This window comes from Herpailurus yagouaroundi, unplaced genomic scaffold, assembly GCF_014898765.1.
Source record: "Herpailurus yagouaroundi ecotype Mexico unplaced genomic scaffold, PumYag 197, whole genome shotgun sequence".
Lineage (NCBI taxonomy): Eukaryota > Metazoa > Chordata > Mammalia > Carnivora > Felidae > Herpailurus > Herpailurus yagouaroundi.
Window position 1 is genome coordinate 12,389,694 of NW_024412428.1, and position 24,412 is coordinate 12,414,105.

The 24,412-nt window shown below is 37.3% G+C and overlaps 1 long non-coding RNA gene across 1 annotated transcript; it reads right to left on the reverse strand.

Moving 5' to 3' along the window:
* Positions 1-495: 495 nt before the first annotated feature.
* Positions 496-4,299, reverse strand: LOC121012845 (uncharacterized). Its single transcript, XR_005782356.1, has 3 exons — positions 4,022-4,299; positions 3,033-3,172; positions 496-1,225 (listed from the first exon to the last, which is right to left on the reverse strand). It is a non-coding gene; the product is annotated as an uncharacterized LOC121012845 (long non-coding RNA).
* Positions 4,300-24,412: the final 20,113 nt, after the last annotated feature.

Sequence of the window (24,412 nt, forward strand, 5' to 3'; positions counted from 1 at the left end):
AGGTCACACGGCTTGTAGGTGGGCCAGCTGAGATTCAAACCAGGTCTGTGGGACTCCTAAGTTCATTCCTGTTCTTTTTATATCATGCTTTCTTCTAGATATATCAATATGTAAAGTTAACTTAATTTTTAAGTGCAGACACATATCTTAGGGGATGGCATATTATTGTATATCAATCACAAAATTCATGAAATAACATTGGCTCTGTTATATGTAAATTTAATTCATACATAAAGTAAAAAACCCTAGAAATTATAATTTTCCACTTTTTGGTCCTTCTAGGTCATGGTCATTTAAAAAAACTGAAGAGTCCACTATGTTTCATGGTTATAAAAAGTTGTAAAGTAAGAATCTTTCACAATCTTACTTGCTAAGTCTGATATTAAATACACGACCAAGAATGGCAATGGTAATTTTCAGCATTCAGTATGCATTTGAAATACTGGCAGAATTTCATATGTAGGAACTCTAATAATAGAAACAACTCCACCAACCTTGGTTTTAATGCATTCTTTTTATTCATATGTCAGGTTCCCTAAAGGTTTTATCTTGAAGTGTTAACAGGGAAATTTGTCACCAGTAGAAGACTAAATGAAGTCACGAGTCATATAACAAGCAGAACAGACAAGTAACCTTCACTTGGATACTTAAGAAAATACTGGCAGAAACCCTGATATAATCAATTTGCAAATAACTTGAAGACAAGAAGGTACTTAGTGGATAATGACTAATGTGTTCTACTTAAAACCAAATCCTTTTAAGCTAATCTAATATGGTAGATCAAGGAGGAATGATAGATTTTCTCTGTTGTGATTGCAACAAATCTTTTGATTATCTGCATGTTACACCCATCAATGAACAAAAAAGAAAAAAAAAAAGTGACCTGAAGCACACAGCTGGCTGGATTATAGTAACTACATAATGTCAAACATCTGGATGAAAATGCCAGATGCTCTTTTTCTGCAATGTCAAATATATTCATATAAACACTTATATATACACATGTGCATACACACATACCCAGAGTACATGTATTTGGAAATATATGAATTTTTGGCCTTTGTATTATGTTGGAATTTTTGCATCGTATAGACTTGGCTAAAGTTCTATATCCCAACCATGAAGGATATGAATATTGTGAGAAGGTTCACAAGAATGCAAGGAACAAAAGACACCAGAAAATACTTTCTTGGCATAGAAGTTAAAGATATCAGGACAATTCAATCTGGAAAAAAAAAGGAAAAAACAAATAAGAGATAATTCAATAACATTATTTGAATATGCCTACCTGGTATAAAACAATCAAAACATTTTGGTCAAATGATTATGCAAGCAATTCAAATGAATTTAAAAAAAATCTGATGATGCCATCAAGATAGTAATTGACAAAATAGTATTGACTGAACATTTACAAATAGTTGAGGCATCTTAAATATAGCAATTTGCTGGCCCTTGGAGAAGATTGCCTTGTTGGCAGAGAAATAGGTAGGTTAATTAGATCTAAGACAAAAATTAGGGAAAGTTAAAAAAAAATGGTCAAAGAGAATATAAAAACCAGGACTCTAGAAGTCAGAATTAAGGAATATGGACCCTCCTCATGCTAGCATGAAGGTTCTACCCATCTGAAACCATAGGGCCTTAAGAGTTAAAGAAAGGCTGTCTCAACCTAGAGGCATCTTATAATCTTTCTACCCCAATTAAAACTATAAGGTTTGCAAAATTGAATGTTGGCCCACATTATTCCTATTTCCCTATTTCCTTTCCTGTCCATTTTTCTTCAGTAGTTCCATCAGTGACTCCTTCAAAGGGGCCTGCCTCACTTAAGGCAACCACCTTAGACCTATGGCCCTGAGTTAGTGCCTTTGTGCCCCTCTTCCACCCCCAGCAACCTCTACTTTCATGAATGTATTTCCTTACAGTTTAAAACTTTAGAGTCAGTCTTTGCAACTTTTAAAAAAGCAAATAATTCATGGATTATTTGAAGCTGCTTAGTGAGAAGAGCACTGAGGAGACTTCTTCCCTAGCAGAGAAATGTCCACCCACACCCCAGACCCTGACCCCTACCTTGCCATGAGTACATTTATAAAATGTCATACTTTTCAAATGTAAGACAACAGTAGTTACACAGAGTAACACTGATGGAGGGAGTGTCAGGCCAGGTAAAGAATGGTGAACAGATAGGTAGGAGACAGGGTGAATGTGATTGAAGAAACACAGGGCAATGTTTAGAGGCTTGTAGAGCATGATGAGATTCTCAGGTCCTATTAGAATTAGCCTCCTTGCTTGCTCAAACATAAGGCTGACCCTATCTCAAGCCGGTGTGATTCTATCATGGTAAAATCTGGCTAAGTTCCATGACTGTGGAGCCAGAATGCCCAGCACCAAAACTTGGCCCTTACTAGTGGTGTCACTTTGGGCTAGCTGCTTGACTTCTTCAGCCTAAGGTACTTCATTACTTACGGAAGTCTAGACCGCCAGCAAAACAAGGAACCAAGCCTGATTTGTAGCATTTGCTAATTTCTATGTTTTAAGTACTCCTACCTTGACCAATTCCAACTTACCAACGTGATGTGGCCAAGCATGGCGTTGGGCAGAGACATGCAGTCATATGTCATCATATTTCTACCATACAGGTAAGAGTAGATGTAAAAACCTCAAAAAACCTCAAGAGCACAGGATAATAGTACAGTTTATAATATAATTGGTGAGTAATAAATTTTAAGTATTAATTGCCCTTTTTTAAAAATGAAACTTAGTTGTAAGTATATATAATTTATTGTTTAGTAATGTGTATTTTTAAAAACTGGATTGCAAAATTCCTGAAAATTTAGCAATAGGCCCTCCTGAGCTGGTGCATGCTGGCTCCAGGACATCTCCAGTATGTACCCTAGAAGTTCTTAAACACTCCTGATTGGATTTGCATATTTATGCAAACACAAGAAAAGATTTACATTTTGTTCTTGGTCTCCCAGCTTTGACCTCCAGGGAGGGTAGTCCCATTTTGCCTGGGGCCCTGTTCGGGGATTCATTACCTTTGTGATGTGGGGAGTGGTTTGGTGTCCTAAGTTTCCTTGTTAGGTCCCTGTGCTGTCATTTCTTGGTGATAACTCATTGGTTTTCTCCCCAAAATAGAAACTCAGTATCTCATTTCATCTTCCAGTTATGCACCGCTCTTCCAATTAAGCAAAGAAACAGATATTTACTTCTGTTTTATCTTGTGGATATCCACGTTTATTACACTTATCTGTCTTTTTCTTCACTGATTTCACATTTGTGGGGGTGTATGCATACAAGATTACTTTTTTTACTTAAAATTTTTTTTAATTTAATATATTTTATAAATTTCTGTCAGCACAGAGCCTGACGTGGGGCTTGAACTCACAAGCCGCAAGATCATGACCTGAGCCGAAGTCGGATGCTTAACCGACTGAGCCACCCAGGTGCCCCAAGCAAGACTATTTTTTAAAATATCAGTCTCATTTTCACCTTGTTAAAGATACTTATTTATGAAATATTATTTGAACTTGAACATTCTAAAATCATTGTGGTAAATTTTACCTCATATTCAAGACCTTTGTCTTGACAAGACCTTTGTCTTTTTCATAATTGTGTACTCAGCATGTAGTGCATTGCTTGGTATATAACATTGAGTAAATTTAAAGTGTGCAACATGTTGTATAACACTTATATGTTGCAAAATGGTCACCACAGTAGCATTAGTTAGCCCTTCCATTACCTATATAACTACCACTTCTTTTTTGTATTGAGAACATTTAAGATCTGTTCTCTTAGTAACTTTCAAGTATATACTATAGTAGTGTTAACTGTAAGCACCATGGTATATATTACATCCCCAGAACTTATTCATCTTATAAATAGAAGTTTGTATCCTTTGACCAACACCTCTCTGTTCTTCCCCGCCCCCACTTCCTGGTAACCAACATTCTAGTCTGCTTCTATGCATTTGGGTTTTTTAGACAAGTGATATGATACAGTATTTGTCTTTCTCTGACTGACTTACCACACTTAGCATAATGCTTTCAAGGTCCATCCATGTTGTTGCAAATGACAGAATTTCCTTCTTTCTCATGGCTGAATAATATTCCATTGTGTATATATCTCACATTTTCTTTATCTGTTCATACATAGACACAGAAGTAGTTTCCATATCTGGGCTGTTGTGAATAATGTTGCAATGAACAGGGGAATGCAGATATCATTTCAAGATGCTGGTTTCATTTCCTTTGAATATGTACCCAGAAGTGAGATTGCTATATAATATGTTAATTCTATTTTTAATTATTTAAGGAACCTCCATACTGTTTTCCATAGTGGCTGCACTACACAAGAATTCCTTCTTTCCATGAAGAAAATTCTGTTATCTTTTGTCTTTTTCATAATAGCCATCCTGGTATCACCTCCCAGATAAATACTGTACCCAGGATACTGGCACTGGTTCTGTTTTTTGGGAAACCCAAACTCACACAGGAATATTTATTTTGGGGGATGCCTGGGTCTCAATCTGTGGAGCTTGTGACTCTTGATCTCGGGGTCATAAGTTCAAGCCCCACACTGAGTACAGAGATTACTTAAATAAACTTTAAAATAAATAAATAAAAGTTTTTTTTTTTTAAGGAGTATTTATTTATTTACTTAATTTTGTCATGGTGAATTTCCATTTTTTTTCTTTTTCTTTTGAAATAATTCTAACTTCTAAAAAAGTTATACTGAAAGAATAGTACAAAATAACTCCCACATTCTCTTTGCCCAAGAGCTCAACCAAGTTTCATCTGTCATCTCAATAACATCCTTCATGGTAAGGCAGCCCAGTGTAGGATCACATGTTGCACCTATGTCATGTCTCCTGAGTCTCTTTCAAACTGGAGCAGTTCTTCAATTTTCTTTCACTGTCATGGCCTTGTCTTTTTAAATATACACCATTTTATAGGCTTCCTTCAGTTTAGGTTTGTTCAATGTTTCCTCATGATTAGACTCAGGTTTTTCATCTTTGACTGAAATACCACAGAAGTGGCCCTGTGTTCTTCTTATTATGTCCTATCTGGTGGCACACAATGTCAACTTATCATATTACCTGTGGTATTAACTTTAATTATGTGGTTAAGATGATGTCTGCTGCCTAGTTTCTCCAAAGTAAATTTGCTTTTTTCCTTTCCTCTAATTAATAAAATATTTTATGAGGAGATACTCTGGCAAGGCTGGTTCATGACTGTATCACCTGTGCAGTTACATAGGGTCCTGTGCTTAGAAAGATCCCAGACTTGGTTTTCTTTTTGCTTGGTTCCCACAAGGAAGGAAAGAAGGGAGGGAGGGAGGAAAGGAAAATAAGGTGGGGAGGAAACAGGCATACATTTAATTTTCTCCAATTTTTTAAATTGAGGTGAAACACATCTAAAATTTGCTATATTAACTATTTGTAAGTGTACAATTCAGTGGTATTAAGTACTTTCATATTGTTTTGTAACCATCACCACCATATTCCTTGAAGTCTTACATTGCTGTCTTCACATTTAAAAAAAAAAATGTTTATTCATTTTTGACAGAGAGAGTGTATGTGAGCTGGGGAAGGGGCAGAGAGGGGGAGACACAGAATCCGAAGCAGGCTCCAGGCTCTCAGCTGTCAACACAGAGCCCGATACGGGGCCCGAACCCACAAGCTGTGAGATCATGACCCGAGCCAAAGTCGGATGCCCAACCAACCGAGCCGCCCAGGTGCCCTGCTGTCTTCACATTTTAAGTAGTAGTCACCTTCTTCATTCTTTACTAACTGCTGTCTCCATCATGTCCAAACACCTATAGTTTTGCTCCAGCGGTGTGCTGGAATTTCTCTGCTGGAAATCTAGACTTCCACAGAAGGTCTCTTGTTGAACTGTGTTGTCCAGGGCCTCTGGACCGTAGCCGAGAGGGGCTGGAGCTGGTTCATGGGCCATTGCAATGTCCACAACCAGGAGTGAGTCTATATCCCTATTATCTGATGCATGAATGGATGAGATTCCTCCCGGGTGCCCTGGCATATGGTGCTGGATTCCACAGCTCCCATATAGACACTTTTGTCTGTGAGTAGATACCAAATTGTTATTGTTGAAGGACGTACAAACAAGGGACCTCTTAGTCAGCCATGATGCTTGACACTTAAAATTATTGAATGATTGGATGGTTGTATCTTATTCTATGTCCAAAATAAGCAATATTTTTTTTCTAAAAAATTTAGAAGGTTTTCTTCCTGACTTTCCTTTTCTGTTTTTCTTAAGGTACCACTTACTTTTTTTGTCACCTAAGCTCAAGTCCTCTCAATTGTCTCTTAAGCATTCATCTCCTCACCCCTGACCTTTACCAACTTTGGTAACTTCAGCTGTCCCCCCTCTACCCATTTATATCTTTTCTAACTGCTGCCTCTGGCCTAGCTCATACCCTAATCACCTTTCACTGGACGACTGCTATTTGTCTTCTAATTAGTTTTCCCACCTCCAGTCTCATTCCACATTAATCCATCTTCCTGGTTCCAGAGAAACTCTCCTGAAGCACAGGTCAGATCATACCATGTCCTTTAAAACAGACCAGATGGTTCTGACACCATCAGGACAAAATCCAAATCCCTCCTGTGCCATTTAGGCCCTTCTACAATCTGGCCTCAATCTGCCCATCCACCCTTTCCTCTCAGCAATTCCTTCTACATTTGACATGCCAATGTTTCCCAGGTGAATTCCTCAGAACAGTATTTCCTCAGAAATTAATAGATGCTACGTTGAGCACATTTCCCATGGTCAAATAGGCTGGGATAACAATGCTGGCCTAAACAGATCTTGGTAGGACTCCTCAGAGCCAAGCTATGTTGAAAAATATGACTCAACAATATATATATGCTTTGGGTATATATTAGATAAAACTGTAGAGAAAAACAAGGGGATGCTGAATAAAAAATTCAGGGTAGTAGTTATCTTATGTGGGAAGGAGGAAAGTGTGACAAGGGAAGTGTATATAGGGGGCTTTAATGATGTTGGGAACTGTCCTATAGCTTAAGCAAGGTAGTGTATACATGGGTGCATGTTATTTGTTGTTGTTTATCCTTTTCTTTTCACATTTTAACATCTTTGAAATCAGGATAGTCTGACAATTGCTGAAAGTCAGTGACAATTGTGATGTAGTTGTTTTTACCTTAGAAATATCCTAACCAATTTCGTTTACTTATATTCTCTTTTTTTTGTATGCATAAGAGTGACATATGACAAAAATCCAAGTCTGAAAGACCTCTTTCATTAAGTACAAAATAAAAATCTCAATGGCAAGAAAAAGTCATCCATAAGTTTTTAACAATATCTCTATTCCAGTTTGATGGCAACTTAAGGATATTCGTGACTGAAGCAGATTTCTACATGGTCAATGTAGAGCATAAAGATGACTGTTAAAATAGCAAGCTCAGTATCTCACACAAAGTAAGTACACACTAAATACTGTTGATTGACTTTCTAGTGACTGTTAATAATCAACTCAAATGACCCTGTACCATTCTTCACCAAATCTGACCTTTTACACACACACACACACACACACACACACACACACACACACACAGAATAATGATTGGAAAACTTACTTTGGTAAATGTCTGACCTGATAAGGCAGTCCACATTTATGGGCTAATGGGAAAAGACTACAAGGAATCTTAAACTCAACCTGACCTTGCCCTTCTCTTAACTCCTGCTATGATTAGTTGTATGACACTAATTACTTCTGTTCTTAATATCAAATTCATACTGTCCTTAAGGAACTGTGGCTTCTGTTTGTTATTATATATGAAGCTGTGCATATAGTGGTACTTAATCTGTTGGTTGATTATGATTTTGTTTGTATAAGTGGCACATTAATCACATCCTCAGAATATAGGGTTTGGCTTGTGACTCAACTCTGTGTATTGCCACAAGACCTTAAAATTCTATGCATGAATCTAAATTGCAACCATTCTCTAATATGTGATTCTTATTTATTTGGCTTATGGTCAGTAAATCAAAAGAGATTGAAAGTTGGATAAACTGATATATAAGGAAATTTCCATTTTCTGTGTTACTGACCTTCAAGCTAAAAGTGTTGGTTTTTCTAGTAGTAAGCCCAGTAGTAGACACACATTGGAACTGGACCTACAGGACATACCCAGAATCTAAATATGACCGAATGTGGCCTTCTCAGGTTCACGTAGAACCTTCTCAGGTTCACTATATGTGCTGATCACTACTTTCTATGGAAATGTAAGTCTCTAATTATAGAGTCGGCCATAACTCTTCAGTCTTTCTCACTGTTGACTTCTGTTTTTTAATTACACATTTTTCCTCTTTTGAAAGATCTATTTCTTAGTTCACTCTCAATCTCTATTTCTGTTACTCACAGTACCAGTGTGGCACTAAGTCCTCAGTAATGACTTATTGAAATCTCATCCTAATCATGTGTCAGGTAAAGGCTTAGGGTAATATGTTCTATCCCTCAACTGTTTGGCACCATGAAAGGAAGATTATTTAGAAGGGGAAATTCTATTTTCTTCTTAGTTCTCATATCTTTGTTACCCCTAAACCTAGACCAGAAATCTTGAGATTGCTATATTTGCCATTTGTTCTAAAGAAATGATAAATCCTGAGACATATTTTACTGCCCCAAGTTAGTACATATCAAGAATTAAATCTCCCCAAGACAAATAAGATAGATGAAAAGTTAATTGTGAATGTAGCTCATTTAAAAAATACACTTAAAGCCACAGCCAAAAATACTTTTCTTAGTGAAGGAGACATCATATAATTGTCATGTAAAATTTTAGAATGAAGAGTTCTTATAGATTTAATTCATTCTAATATGAATAGAATTAATTGCTTCTATGGTTAATTCAAATGTTAGCAGTAATCATCCTGATAGGGATTATTTAGAACAAAAAGACAATGAAGAACAAGCTTTAATATCACTTGGCTGTCTCTAAAGACCATAGTTAAAAGCATCAACTATTAAATCTTCTTATTTTTTTATGAAATAATTTTCAAAATGAATATTTTAGGTCAGTGATCCAATTTAAATCCTATTAAAAAGCAAGAAAAGCCTGTAGTCAGAAATAATTCTTCTGCTATATCTTATGTTACACTCAAGGCCTTTCACAAATCTTTGAAAAGTATTTGGGAATCAGAGTATCACAAAAAAAAATTCTTTCTCTTTTTTATGGCATGCTGATGTTATATGTTACTTTCTCCCTGACAGCTCCTATAATGGAAAGCCTTTAATGTGTTTGGAAAAAAGAATTCTAGATAATAAAATTTCATTCTCTTTCTAAGGATATGCTGAAAGTCAGAGAGGGTAAAATAATCAAGTATTAAACTACTCAAAGAACTCCCCCAAATATTTCCACTAAGATTGATTTGCACTGTGTTTATCTGAAAAGAAAAAAAGTTAAATTGACTAGTTCAGCATTTATTTTATAAGAAGGATGAGTATCTGCTGAACAGCCTATTAAAAAAGAAAGACACACTGCAGATTGGAGGTTCAGTGTTTTGGAAAGTGTTCCATGGTGTTAAGGACCCATAGACCAGGATTTAGTGGCTAATAGCCCTGGAGTTCCAGGAAACTCTAACTTAAGTACCAGAGGAACTCTGGTTATCTGTAATTTCTGATGTGGCTCACTGGTTGCTCCATGATCTAGAAAGCTTGCTATAAATTGAATCCTAGTTCTTGTGGAGATTGTTCACTCTACAAAATTAGCAGGGAAAGTCTTAATAGTTCCAGAGAAGGTGGGAAATTATTAAGCCTTGCTTATTCCTCTTTTGTAATGATCTGTGTTCAGTCAGGATTCTCCAGAGAAATGAAACTCATAAAAGTTATATTTGAACTAAAATACAGACGTTAGAAATAATATATAACAACTAATATATATATAATATGCATGCATCTATCTATCTATCTATCTATCTATCTACCTATAGAGAGAGAGAGGCAGACATAGAGATAGAAGTTTATTATAAGGAATTGGTTTATGTCATTATGGAGGCTGAGAAGTCCTAAGATATATTATAATAAGTAATCTGGAGACCCAGAAGAGCCAATGATATAGCTCCAGTTCAAGTCCAAACACCTGAGAAGCAGGAGAGCTGATAGCCTAAGTTCCAGTCCAAAATCCAGCATACTTGAGACCCAAGAAGAGCTTACATTTTATTTTCATTCCAAAGGTAGGAAAACACTAACATCTCAAATCAACCATCAGACAGGAGGAGTGCCCTCTTACTCAGGGGAGGTTAGCACTTTTGTTCTATTCAAGTCTTCAGAGAATTGGGTGAGGGCCACCACATTAAGGAGGGCAATCTGCTTTATTCAGTCTACAGATTCAAATGATACTATCATCCAGAAATACCCTCACAGGTACACCCCAAAAATGTTTGACCGAATATCTGATCATCCCATAACCCACTCAAGTTGAAACAAAATTAACCATTACAATCTTATTCTATTTATGGACTTTTCTCATGTTGCCTGAAAGACACTGAAATTATCTATTATATACATTCTACAGTCATGATTTAAAAGAATTGAAAACAGGGCTTTCTGTAGACTTATTAATGTTTTAGACCTGGAAGAAATCTTAGAAATGTTTAGTCCAATTCTCTTGTTTTAATTCCCCAAAGATAATGCTCTTGGGGTCCCTGAGGTAACAAAAAACCAAGCTGGTCCCTCTCCTCCTGCTTTTAGGCTAGGGCTTCTCCCACAATCCATAGGACTTCTAAAGTCAAGGAAGGTGTCATTTAGTGAGAGGCTTGCCTTCTCTTTCACCTGTTCCTGCTCTTCCCTCTTCCTCTTTCTTTACTTCTTTCTCCCTTTTGCTCTTCCTCTTTTTCTTCCCCTTTCTCCTCTTCCTGCTCTGTCTCCTTTTTTTTTCCTGGTGTGGAAAAACTTAGCAATTAGAATAAATAGAAAACAAAGCATGCTTCTTTAACTTAAGTTTGTCCATTTTCAGCCTGAAGACAAAGACTGTTAGTCATCTCTATGTGACAGATCATTTTATGAGCCAACATCTTGGACATGTAACCAAAATAACAATGATCCTTAGGACTTAGAAAATGCATACATGGTGCCCCTTTGATTAGGATTGGCATACTACAGGAAAGATTCTTTCGGGCATTTGCTCATTAAAATTAACATTTGATGAGCACAAACTATATGTTGGGTACTATGTCAAACACTTTAGCTCAGTTAGAAGGAGAGATGTCTTAGAAGTTCTGTTCTAAAAATGTAGTAAACTTTCACCTTTTCTGCAAGTGGGTAAGAATTATAGACCAGAAACCATGGCAATAATATATAATAATATATAATATATATGTATGTATGTATGTATATATGATTTCTCAAGTTTTGTTATCTCCATGTTTGATATTATTATATTACTTATTGTTGTTATTCTTTTTACTATTTTATTATTGCTTCTTTGCCATATTCATTAATTCTCTTGTTTATTCATTTATCTAGTTACCCAATTCCCTAACATTCACTTAGTTCCTATTGTGCACTAGGCATGTATTAAAAATGCACAGATAGAGGCACCTGAGTGGTTCAGTCAATTAATCATCCGACTCTTGATTTTGGCTTAGGTCATGATCTCATGGTTTGTGAGTTTGTTCGAACCCCATGTCAGGCTCTGTGCTGTTATTGTGGAGCCTGCTTGGGATTCTCTCTCTCCTCACCTCTCTCTACCACTCCCCTGGTTGCTCTTTCTCTTTCTCTAAAAAAAATAATATACAGATAAATAGGATAGAATTTTCTCTCAAAAAAAAGTTAATAAACATAATGGTTAAGAATTTGGACTCTGAAATTGGATGGATGGTGTTTGAAACCCAGTTTTTGTCCCTTACTTAGAAGTTAACATCTCAGATTTAAATTTAAAAAAGTTAATGTCTCACCTTTTTTTTAAAAGTTTATTTTTATTTATTTTGAGAGAAATATAGACAGCAAGTGGGGGAGGGACAGAGAGAGAATCCCAAGCAGGCTCCATGCACTGTCAGTGCAGAGCCTGTTGTGGGGCTCAAACTCACAAACCATGAGATCATGACCTGAGCCAAAGTCAAGAGTCAGACACACTTAACCAACTGAGCCACCCAGGTGCTCCTAGAAGTTAACATCTTTAAACCTCAATTTGCTCGTGTATAAAGTGGGGATTAATAGGTCTATAGTGATGATTAAAGTACATGGAAAGAGTTTGGCAGAGTATTTGGCACATAGTAAGCACTTATGAATGCTCATCAAGCGCCTCCGGTTTCCTGAACTAACTCAAGGGCTATATGAACCCAAGAGAGAAATTCATAGTTCGCTCAAAGACAATGTGGAATCATGTGCTATTTATTGGGGGAGTAAAAAGACCAGACATGCATTTTAGAAAGAGTCTTCCAGTTGCAGTGAAGTGACTGAATAGATAGTCTAGGCCAAGAGTAGGTACGGGAATATCAGTTTGGGGACTTCTGTAATAACTACAGCAAGGCATATTGGTTAATTATATAGAACAAATTGATGGTTACCAGAGAGGAGGGAGGTAGGAGACTGGGTTAAATTAGGTGATGGGGGAGCACCTGGGTGGCTCAGTTGGTTAGGCGACCTACTTAGGCTCAGGTCATGATCTCACAGTTTGTGAGTTCAAGCCCCGCATCAGGCTCTGTGCTGACAGCTCAGAGCCTGGATCCTGCTTCGGATTCTGTGTCTCCCCTCTCTCTACCCCTCTCCTGCTCATGCTCTGTGTCTCTCTGTCTCTCAATAATAAATAAACGTTAAAAAAAATAAAAAAAAAATTAGGTGATGGAGATTAAGGCATGCACTTGTTGTGACAAGCACCTGGTGATATATGGAAATGTTGAATCACTATATTTTACACCTGAAACTAATATAACATTGTAAAAAAGTAAAATAAATAAATATAGAAAAAAAGATGTATTGGTAGCCTAGGGATGGAGTAAGTGGAAGGACAGGGGTGGTAAACTGGCTTGGTAATAGATTGCACTTTGAGTGGATGAGGACGAGGAATCATAGAATTGTATTCACCAGACTCTACTGAGAAAACCCACCTTTGGTAGTGCCATTCACAGAATAGGGGACCTTGGGCCAGGGACAGTTTTGAGGTATGGAGAAGGTCAGAAAGAAAAAGAGGGGAGTTTAGTTTGGGATATTTTGAGTTTGAAATGCTTGTGTATCACCCAAGTGAAGCTGTGTAGCATGAAACTGGCAATGACACTGTCAGTTTATGTAAGAAACTTAAGTTATTTTACTAAGGATACTTACTTTACTCTGGATAACTTAAGAAACTTAAGTTATTTTACTAAGGATACTTACTTTACTCTGGATAAGGAGATAAAACTCCCTGGACAAGAACATTTGCTGTCTAGGCTAGGATCTGGGGGTTTCTCAGTACCCAAGGCAGTGTCCACAGGCCCTAAACTGAGCTCAAGCAGTGATCCATGTACTGGCAAAAGAACAAAGAAACATCTGGATGAGTCTAAAGAGAGAGCCGGAGACACTTTTAAATCTCTCCTTCACTGTTAATCTATATGCAATTGGTGTGAAAGCACCAAGTTGCCCAAGTGGTAAATGAACTAATTTTGTGATCAGCTTGAAGGACCCAGTAGTTAAGAACATGGGCTTTTGAGATGGTAATTCTGGCTTAGAATTCCAGTTCTGTCACTTACCCTATGACCTTAAAGGGAAATTAATTTCTCTAAGCCTCAATTTCTTTATCTGTAAATAGGGTAAAACCACTTGGTTAGGTATAAAAATACCTAGCTTATCAGATTGTTCTAAGGATTAAGTGAAGTAGTGTATGTAAAGTTTTAGCACATTACAGTGTCTAACAAATAATAAGTCTCCAATAGTCTCTGTAGCGGCCTTGTTGGTAATTACGAGATATCTAGGAAAATATCTTTTTCCCCTTGTTAACTACAGCAACCAGGGATAAAAGGAGCCCACAGTCACACCCATTCACACAGATATGCTGAGAGCATGTGACTGCACATTTGTTTGTCATAACAGAAGACTTCAGTATTTTCTTGCTTTAAAACCATAACCATGTTGTCCTATGGAAATACGGAAGAAAAGTACATCCTGTTGCTAAGTGATATGCTCATGTAATTACTGGGGAAACAGATGGCCAATCAATAGTAGACAGGTAATTGCTTTAGAAATAGATTTAGTTAAAGATTGGAAATGATGATAAAGTATATTGTCCTATGATAGTGGTATTAAGGCAGTTTATGGTCAATTATAATAAAAAATTATATTGAAAAGAGCATCTTATTTCTACTTTAAAGCTAATAGGAAGCCAACACTTGCTCTATTATTGAGCCAACCTTTGGAAGAAAATGTAACCACTCACTGTGCTAGACAAATGCTTTATTCTAGGCTACTTTTTCTTAAAAGGAAAGAGTTGAGCATTTGAATAGTCCAATTATCTATTCATTCATTCAACCATCATCTCCTGAACACTCATTATTATTCTTTCCTGTACTCCATTCTTCCCTCCTCTGTACCTTCTTCTTCCACATTGCCTGTGTACACTCCAATATCAGGAAAACTTAGAAATGGCACCTCACACACAACAAATTTAGAAATGAGCACCTTACACGCACATGTGGCTGATGACAAGGTAAACCGGAACAACCTTTTAAGAAAGTAATACGTCTCTGTAAGTTGAGCACACAAATATTATGCCATTTGATCTGTTAACCTCACTTCCTTGGAAATTTATCTGAAGAAAATAATTATCTGAAGAAAATAATTCAGAAGAAGAAGCTATATGAAGGTATTTATTGTGGTATTACCTATAATGAGAAGAAACTGGAAATAAACATCCAATACTAAATAATAATTAAGGATGACAATCATATTAATTCTAGATAATAATATGCAGCTATTCACAATAGTTGCAAAATCTCTTTAGAAATATGAACAAAATAAAGATCTGAGACAATATAGTTTGAAGACTTCACCTGTTCTGTCTATATATGAAGAATTAGCATGAAACATAAAAATGACTGGGAAAGAGCAAACACAAATGAAAATACTGTGTTAGGGTAGTGTCGAAATTTTTTCACCATCTTCAAAAGTTTATTTTAAACTTATTTTAATAATATTTTATGATACATTTAAAGTGAACACCACAAAGAATTGTTCTGTATGTGGTCAAAATCCAAGATGGCATCTTGCAAGCAGCAAATAGAAAGGCTTTACCACTTTTAGAATTCAAGTAATCTTAGAGAAATAAATAGTTCTGTTTCTTGGAGTTTTATCTCCCTTGTTTTCTATTGTGAGAGGCATTTACAAGTATATTGAATTTCTCTTGCTTATGAATTCAACTGCTGCTGCTTTTCCACAAACAGCCTTAATCCTTTGTTTGGCTGTCATAGTTGCTACTGCAGGAATTATGATGCTGCCAGCAGAGAATGCAAGAGCTAAAATGAAGAGGTTTTTAAAATGCCAGTACACACGTTCCCCTTTTTCTGGATATTATGTATTTCTGAAACACACACACACACACACACACACACACACACACACACACACACAATTCCTATTAAACTCTAACCTTGTTTAGGGCAGGGACCATAATGTATATTTAATCTGAAAACATGCTTTCCAGGTTGTATTTTATTATAAAATAAAATAAATATATTCACTAGTCAGTACATCTGCTAGCAATGAAGAGGGAAAATGCTTGCTTTCCTTGGAATAGACTTCCATCGTCTTCCTTACACCCATGTGAGGGTTTTGCTTTTGTTTTCTTTTTCTTTCAATTTCGTAGAATCTATTTTTCAATCATGCAGGGTAGTTTCAATTAATGTTGGGTGGGTCTACTTTCACAAATATTTTATCATTACTATTTTAGCATGATGAAATAAAGAAAACAATGGCTAAAATTATTCACAATAATTGATTTTAAAATCAAGAGAGGAAAACCGTATCTGAAAATGATAGAGCTCTACTCAGGTTAAGAAGCTGTAGGGAAAATGCTCACTTGTTAGGTTTAAGTTGCTGTAGTGGTCTATGTGAGCCTCACTCTAGACAAATCACAGTAGTTCTTGGGTGTCACAAAGAGGTCTGGATCACATAAAGTCAGACTTTGCCTAGAGGGGGAAATATTCTTCATAGACAACTGGCCTGGTTTTGACTACATGACATGTAATAATGTGGAATATTGCCTCATAGTCCCTGTGGAGGTTTGGCTAATGTGTCAATGATGGTTTCATGAAGGCCACTGACGGGGCAGGGGTGGGGGGGGGCAACTGCATGTATAGATGCAAACATGTATTTGCACACGTGTATATGTGTGTGTGTGTGTCTATGTAAATGTTTTTAATTTCATTTGCTAAATGCATTTTTGGTTTATATGACTTCCCTCACCTCCAAGGTTACCGACCTCATTTATCACCAAAAGTCAAAGTTGTTATTTTGATAATTATTTTCAAAATTAAAGATGTAATTTCTAAATGAGTCCAGGGGATTCTGAGACATTACTCTGTTAAGTTTCAAGGTCCTGAAATTTTAAAACTCAGAAAAGAAGGCTAATGTCCTAGACATGATCTCCTGTCTTTGAGACACTCACCATGCAAGCGGAGTAGTGAGGCATGCGGGATCCTATCTCCCTTGTACAGTCCTTGAGTCATAAGACACTATCCCAGGCCAGGGTGGTTTCCCTGTCAGCCACCTCATTTCACAGAACTCAGGTGTTATCCTGCTAGGTAAGTCTATGAGCAAAGCAGGAGAGCCCTGGCTTCGTTTGGACCTTTTAATATTGTAAACAGAGTAGATGTTTAAATGAATCAGAACCTTAATTTCTAGAAAGATAATCCCGGGCATGGAAAGGAAGTTTAGCCTGAAGTGCAGGAAACAGCCTGCAGGTCTAATTTTAGGACTGTGAATCTCAGCAGCATCCTTTAAATATTGCAGAACACTCTGCTGTTTCCAGGGCCTCTTCAGGATCTATTTGAATATATTAGGATCAAAAGAGCCCTCCTGTTTCCTTAGAGTTGAGCAAATGCTGCCAGTAGTTCTGTTTAGCTCCTTGAGTTGTGCTTTGTGCACTGCATAAGGCCCTTTCTGCAATCTCCACACTCCAGGCCCAGCACAACCCAAGGGTCACAACTCAGACGCTATTTAATTTTCTTCTGGAACCATTTTGTTTCATATAAGTTGATATTTTTCATACCTCTAGAATTGCCTCATTATGAAATGACAGCCCCCCTGGGATTAGGAACCTTCCTAGCAACACTGTATGTAAAGGTATCTGGATAAGACTATCCTCATTTAGAAATGAAAGGAAACCCTTTCATCCAGTCCACTAGCAGGATTCAGAACATTCAGACAATCCTCTTGGATTTTGCTAGAAAAACCTTTGCTTGTTGGGGCAAATAGTAGAATTGGAGTCAGAGATTGATCTGAAGGAGGTGGACTCTTAAGAAGCTCAAAATAATTATTGACTCTATTTTCAGAGTGCCTATTACCTGAAAAGCATTTAATATATGCCATTGCTAGTACTCCCCATAGCTCTCCAAGTTGCTTATTACAATTGGGGACTCTTGGATTGAGAAAAGCCCAGAAGCTTGCCCAAGGTCATCTAGTAGGTGAATTGCAGAGCTGGGATTTAAACCTGCGCCCTTGTGGCCCCGTTTTTTCATTGCATTGTTCTGCCCCTCGGGACAAGTAATCTTCAAAAAGGAAATGCCGGGTAGACAGGCTGCAGACAGCCTGTGTGTTAGTTTGTGTGAATACATTCTATTAACAATAATCTACTTGGATTAGAGAAAATCTAGCAGTTTCAGACCTCAGCAATTGGTGTAGCGTTATTACTGAGCCAGCCCTGGGTCAGCCTGCTAGGATTCAAACCCTCACATTTATTTCGTACATGGTTACTGGCTAGCTTTGTAATTTGGGGCTGTTACTTAGGTTTCTCGAGCTGTAAATGGGGATAATAATAATAATAATACATTCCCCAGTGAGCTGTGAGGATTAAATGAAAGAATCCTTGCAAAGTACTCTCAGATAATCAATACAAGATAACTATTGTTATTGCCAAAATTGCTTATAAATGTTTGTGTCTCCCCTGTCCTGTGCATATGGGAAATAATTTTTTTTACAGGGGAATATTTTGGAGCAAACTAACTTGTAACTTGCTAGAAACCTCAAATAATAATACCAAATAAGTAAAGCAGGCTGGTGTACGAAATTTGCCAGCTGTGGAGAGCATTGCAACAAAACCTGTGCTGGACAGAAAAGGCTGAAGCATCCATGCCCCATTACTTCATAGCCTAACTCCGCTGACTCAGCCTAAGGCAGGCAGTAATCACAGCCAAGTTTATATGCTCGAGAATTGATGTGACCATATTTTCACATTCTCAAAAGCAAAGTCAAGAAAAAAAGGGTGATCAGAAAGTTTTTATGGGACTAATCATGAAATGCTGACAGCTCCAGCTTATTGATTTACCTTTAGTTAACCTCTATAATTTGGATGATCTACCCAGCCCAAACTGGAGGTATAGCAGGGGAATCCCTTTTGTCTTTTGGTGACTTTGGAACAAAGAACTTGTCAGTTCTTATTTATCCTATAGAGGGTAATTGATTTGGGATGGTGGTGAGTGTTCAGATGGGATTTCTAGAGGACATTTATCTTAGTCCCTCCACAGCCCACACAATCAATATTGTTTATGCTAATGATGTGATCCTCTCACTGCATCAGAAATTCTGAAAAGTATGTGCCGGAGCAGTCATAGTACCGTATTCAATTATCTCTTTGTGTTTCTAATAATAGAAATAAATTAGAAGACATGTATTTGACTACTGTTCTCAAGCTGCAAATCCATTGTTTTCTTGTTAAATGGTACTAATTGTGGTTGTCATGGAAACCCTGAAGGTACTTAGGCCGAATTGCCCAATCTATTTTTTTCTTTTGTAAGTGATTATTTCTTTGGCTGACATTGAAATTCCTCCTCTAGAAAGCTATTATGCATATGCTCACAAGACACTTGCTCTAAGTTAAGATGCTCGATAAACCTGTTACACCAATTATATTGTACTATGGTTATGAGAATCAAATTACTTCATATGTAAACTGATCATTTAGAAAAATTAATAAAGCTAATTGGCTGGTTTTTTTTTTTTTTGCTAAAAGTATTGATGTGAAAGCTAGATGATTTTGAAAAAAAAACCTACTTGCTTAATTTTATTTCTATGTATGTTTTATATTATTTTATTAATATAAAACCATATATTTATATAATTATACAAAATTATATATAATATTTTTATTAATGTATACATTTTATATTATTTTATTTGTGTATGCTTTTAAAATATCATTTTTCTGTAACTTTTTCAAAAAATGTAAAATTTACCTTAAAGAATTTCATCTGCTTCTTGTTAATCCCGTGGGTAGGTTTCATGGGGAACAGATATTTGTGGAGGGTGTGTATGCAGAGGAAAACATCTCAGGAATCTTATGGTCTTGGGTAACATATTAGACCCACTAGTAATCGATTGTGGGTATTTTACCTGTGTTTCGGTATCCTCGTGTGTAAACTTCATTGGGTTGTTGTAAAGTTGAAGCATAACTCTGTATGTCATGCTTCTGGTCCAGTGCCAGGCAGATAGCAGATGCTGGAGAAATTTCACTCCTGTTCCAGTCTGTCTCCCTATTCATCCTCCCCTCACTCAGCCCTGTAGAGAGGCTCACCCCCAGGATCCTGGAGTGACATATTTGGGTGAAAAGGACAAAATGTTTGGCTGGCAGAACCTCAGCAAATTTTTAGTGTCCTCATGCCATTCCCTTATTATGGGATACAAACAGTGTCCTGGGACAAGTCTGATCTGGAAAGAGAAGGTTTTACAAAGATTTGATAAATTTCATAGTGATAACTTCCAAGTAACTATTAGAAAGTTTATTCCCCTCCCAGTACAACATAGGATCACCCAAGGGTGGGTTGGGGTGGGGAGAAAATTCATTAGTTTACCTTGTACAAGTGTGGGTTTTAAAAAATGCATAATTAAAAAAATATTTATTGTGGTGCTGTGGCTACTCCCTCAGTTCATTACACTTCTGCAAAATCTTCATTCTTGTGATCGAAATGCAGTCATCACATTGGTTGTATATGATATCTAAAAGGAAATAAACAGTCTTATGAGTTTTTATCTTAGTAAGTCTTCCCTACTACACATTTGATTCATATTATGAATCAAATTTTATTTATTTTAATAAAATTGAATATAGAGTAAATCCAGATTATGTTCCCACTGTGTCTTCTATAAGCCTCAATTGATAGCATATACACATGCTCGCTTACCATATGATATTACCATTGTTTATATATGTATTTATCCTCACAGATTAAACTATTTACCTATAGGGACTGCAGTTTGTAAATAAAAAAAAAGAAAAATGAAATGAAACAAAAACTTAAAATCTCCAGCCCAAGTAGGTTTAGGCTATTTCTTTTATTCATTGAATGATTATTTACTGAGTGCCCACTCTTGCCCTCTGCTGTACTATCTGCTGGGGATTCAGTGGCAGATGCGTCTCCCTGGGCATTAAGCATGCATCTACAGCAGCGGATGCTAAGTGCTGTGAGCACTGAACTGCAGGCTCTCAGAGAACATGTTGGCTCCCTAACCCACATGGGAATGGCACGTAAGTCAAGTCAGCCTTCCCCAAGGTGATGCCTTCGAAGCGGAGAACTGAAGATGCACAGTTTGATTTAACAAGGTTAGGAAGACGGTTCCAAACAAAACGAAAAGCAAATATAAACAGCCAGAGGTCAGGGATCAAAAGACGGTTTCTTGCATTCCTGTTCCCGCAAGTTTGTAGAGAAGAGTATCCAGCCTCTACAAAATCCACACTGGTGCCATTGATCAGCTGTTTTTAAATAGGAGATCTCACATTTAACAAACTGAACTATAAGCTCTGTGGATCTTTGTTTCATAGGCTGAGGTGACAGCTCTGATAGGCCCTGATTGTGTAGCCTTTCAAGATGACTTTGAATCAACATGCCACCCTCCCAGCACACCCCAGAATGGAGCCCGTGGGTGAAGAACAAAGGTGACCTCTGGGTTTGGTTTTTTAAATTTCAATTTACTGATCTATTATTCCAGATTTCAAATATGTATTTAATACTATTTACTCAAATAGTATTTGGGCAAGGGTTTGGACTAATTTTTCAGTATTTTAAATAAGGCATAATGGGGTGCCCGGGATTAAGGAAATTGTAGAACTCAGCATAGTCAGTGGAGTCCAGAGAAATCTGGATTTGCCTCCTGGCTCCTTCTTTTCAGATCTAGGAAACCTCTAGCATGTTCTTCCCTCATCTATGAGGCAGAGCGGGGGGATACCTATCCAGAGGACTTCTGTGAAGATTAAGTGAAATGTAAATTAAAAAAAGTGAAACGAAGCAAAGAAGTTTCTTTGATTAAGTGAGATTCCCTGTTTAACATGATGCCTGATGCCTGGTTTCATTAGCAAATGATAATTAGTAATGAAAGTAATTTTTTTAAAATGTTTATTTATTTTTGAGAGAGAGAGAGACAGAGAGAGACAGAGTGTGAGCAGGGGACGAGCAGAGAGAGGGAGACACAGACCTGAAGCAGGCTCCAGGTTCTGAGCTGAAGCAGGCTTCAGCACAGAGTCTGACACAAGGCTTGAACCCACAAACTGGGAGATCGTGAGCTGAGCTGAAGTCAGACGCTTAACTGACTGAGCCACCCAGGCGCCCCTGAAAGTAATTTTTAATAGCCTCAGCAACATTCTTTATTTCTCCTGTATTATTATTATTTTTTAAACTAGTTTGTTGGGCTATACTTTACATACTATAACATTCATTTATTTTCAGTGTACAATTCCATGAATTTTAGTATATGCAGAATTAGATAATTGATATTGCAATAAAATTTTAGAACATTTCCATCACCCTAGAAAGAATGTTTTATGTCCAAGAATTCCTAATTGTGTTTGGGAAATGTTCTATTTTTTTAATGTTTAGTTTTAAGAGAGAGAAAGAGAACGCTCACCTGGTTGGAGGAGGGACAGAGAGAGAGGGAGAGAGAGAGAATCCAAAGAGGCTGCATGCTCCTCAGAGCCTGACTCTGGCCTTGATCTCACCAGCAGGAGATCATGATCTGAGCTGAAATCAAGAATCGGATGCTCAACTGACTGGGCTACCCAGGGACCTCAGGAACTGTTCTATTTAAGAATCCATGATAATCATCATATTCACTAAGTAACCACAGGTTGTCATGTGGTGATATTCTAATAATTATCACAAAAAATGTTAATTCTTCCCAACACCCCTGACAAGTTGCAGCTGACTAAGACTATTTGGAGAAAGTACAGTCTAAACTGAGATCCATCTGCAGCACTGTTGTGTGATTGTTGGATGAGTTAATAGCCAATGTACCTAATACAAAACCTGAAGTCTTTTATCTGAAAATGGACATTACTTCCGGTACCTTTGTTATGTATAGTGATGATGGGAAACAAAGTATAGATAATTCTCGAGGAGTTTCCAAAAGATATTTGATACTAAACAAGAAGGAGGGGCAACCCACATTCTCCTCCTTTCTCCCCACACACCCCCACCAAAAAAAAAAAAAAAGAGGTTAATTCTTTAAGTATGTTATAACTTCTGATAACAAACTTGGCTGAATACTATTGATACAGTACAAATGAACCACTGTATTTTACTTATGTGGCTATATATTTTGGCATTTTTCAGTAATCAATCATTCTAAAAAAATTTTTTAATGCTTATTTATTTTTGAGAGAGAGAGAGAGAGAGAGAGAGAGAGTGTGTGTGTGTGAGTAGGGGAGGGGCAGAGAGAGAGAGGGAGACACAGATTCTGAAGCAGGCTCCAGGCTCCGAGCTGTCAGCACAGAGCCTGATGTGAGATCAAACTGTGAGATCATGACTTGAGCTGAAGTTGGATGCCCAACCGACTGAGCCACCCGGGTGCTCCAATAATCAATCATTCTGAAGAGTATATTCTCTGATACCTTCCTTCCAATTCCTTTTCAGATAATAAGGGAGGGCATCGTTCATATTTGTTGATATCATTAAGAATTACTGAATTTTTAAGATTTCATACAAAGAACATTCCATCATGACCCTTGGTGGTTATTCAAATAAGCAAGTTTTAGAAAAGTGACAAATATTGTCATGAAACTTCTGTGGAAAAAAGTCTTTCTTATTTAAGTGTTATTCTGAAACGATAGTCATTGATAACATTGAATGTGTTACTGCAAAATCTTTGAAAAAGGGCAAGCACTACAAGAAAATATGCTATGGGGTCAGGTATGAGGGCTCTGTTTAGGAAGGCTCTGGTCAAACTGTGGTTAATTCTGCCAGGTTTTAGCTGTGGGATGTTAAACCCAGTTCCTTAACTCTGGTTCACAGTCTCCTCATTTGTAAAATAGAGGTGATAACACGGTTATGGGAATTAACCTATTATATTAGTAAATCAATTAGTACAGTGCCTGCTATCTAATAAGAGTTCGATAAACAGCTGCTGGAGTTTTATTGAGTTGTAGACTCCTAGGGAATTGGTAAAGGAGCCATTTTATTAAGTTTAAGAACAAAGAGGGTGACTTCCTATTAGGAAAATTATAAATATGGGGGAAGAGGTTTTTTTAATCTTCAGTAGGGAACCGAAAGTCTCCCCCTCTGACTGGGAAATAGTAATCATTGAAGAACTGAATGAAAATAAATTTTGGTGCACAAACTGTGTGACACAGAGATTGATCTATTGTACTGTAATCTGATTTTGCTCTTTATCTATGAGGAGAGGAGATGAGGAGGCCAAAGAAAAACAAATCTTAGTAGAAGGGTTCCAGACAGACATTCTAAGGCCTTAGGTGTATTGACACAGAAAGGGCATCATCTGTCTCCACCTGAGCCTGAATAATGCCAGAAGTGGCCGTGAAAGGCCTGAGACTGACAAGTTGGATGTCATCCATGTTCATGGCTCTGTGATGACTGATGTGTAGTTGGGGGCTAGGATATTAACATGAAAATCAGTGGACCCAGAACAAGTGAGAAGACCTGATTGTCTGGGATCCTCAGGCCACCTGGTCACTTTCAGGACTGAATTAAGAGTGATACTGAGAAGGGCTGCTGCCTGGTGATTGCTGGGGAAACTGGATCTAGGAGCTCTAACAATGACTCAAAGTAGGGATGGATTACAAATGGGGAATGATGACCACAGGAGGAAATGGGGCAGGCTGATGCTGTGACTGAAGTTCAGGGAGCTGGGGGCTGCATCACTCCCAGTTGGTCTTTATAGCTTCTTATAATTTGAATGTACTTGTCTTTCCTGGCCTCTCTCACCTATAGGAGAGCCTCAGAGGTCCCAGGCTGTCAGAGAAAGT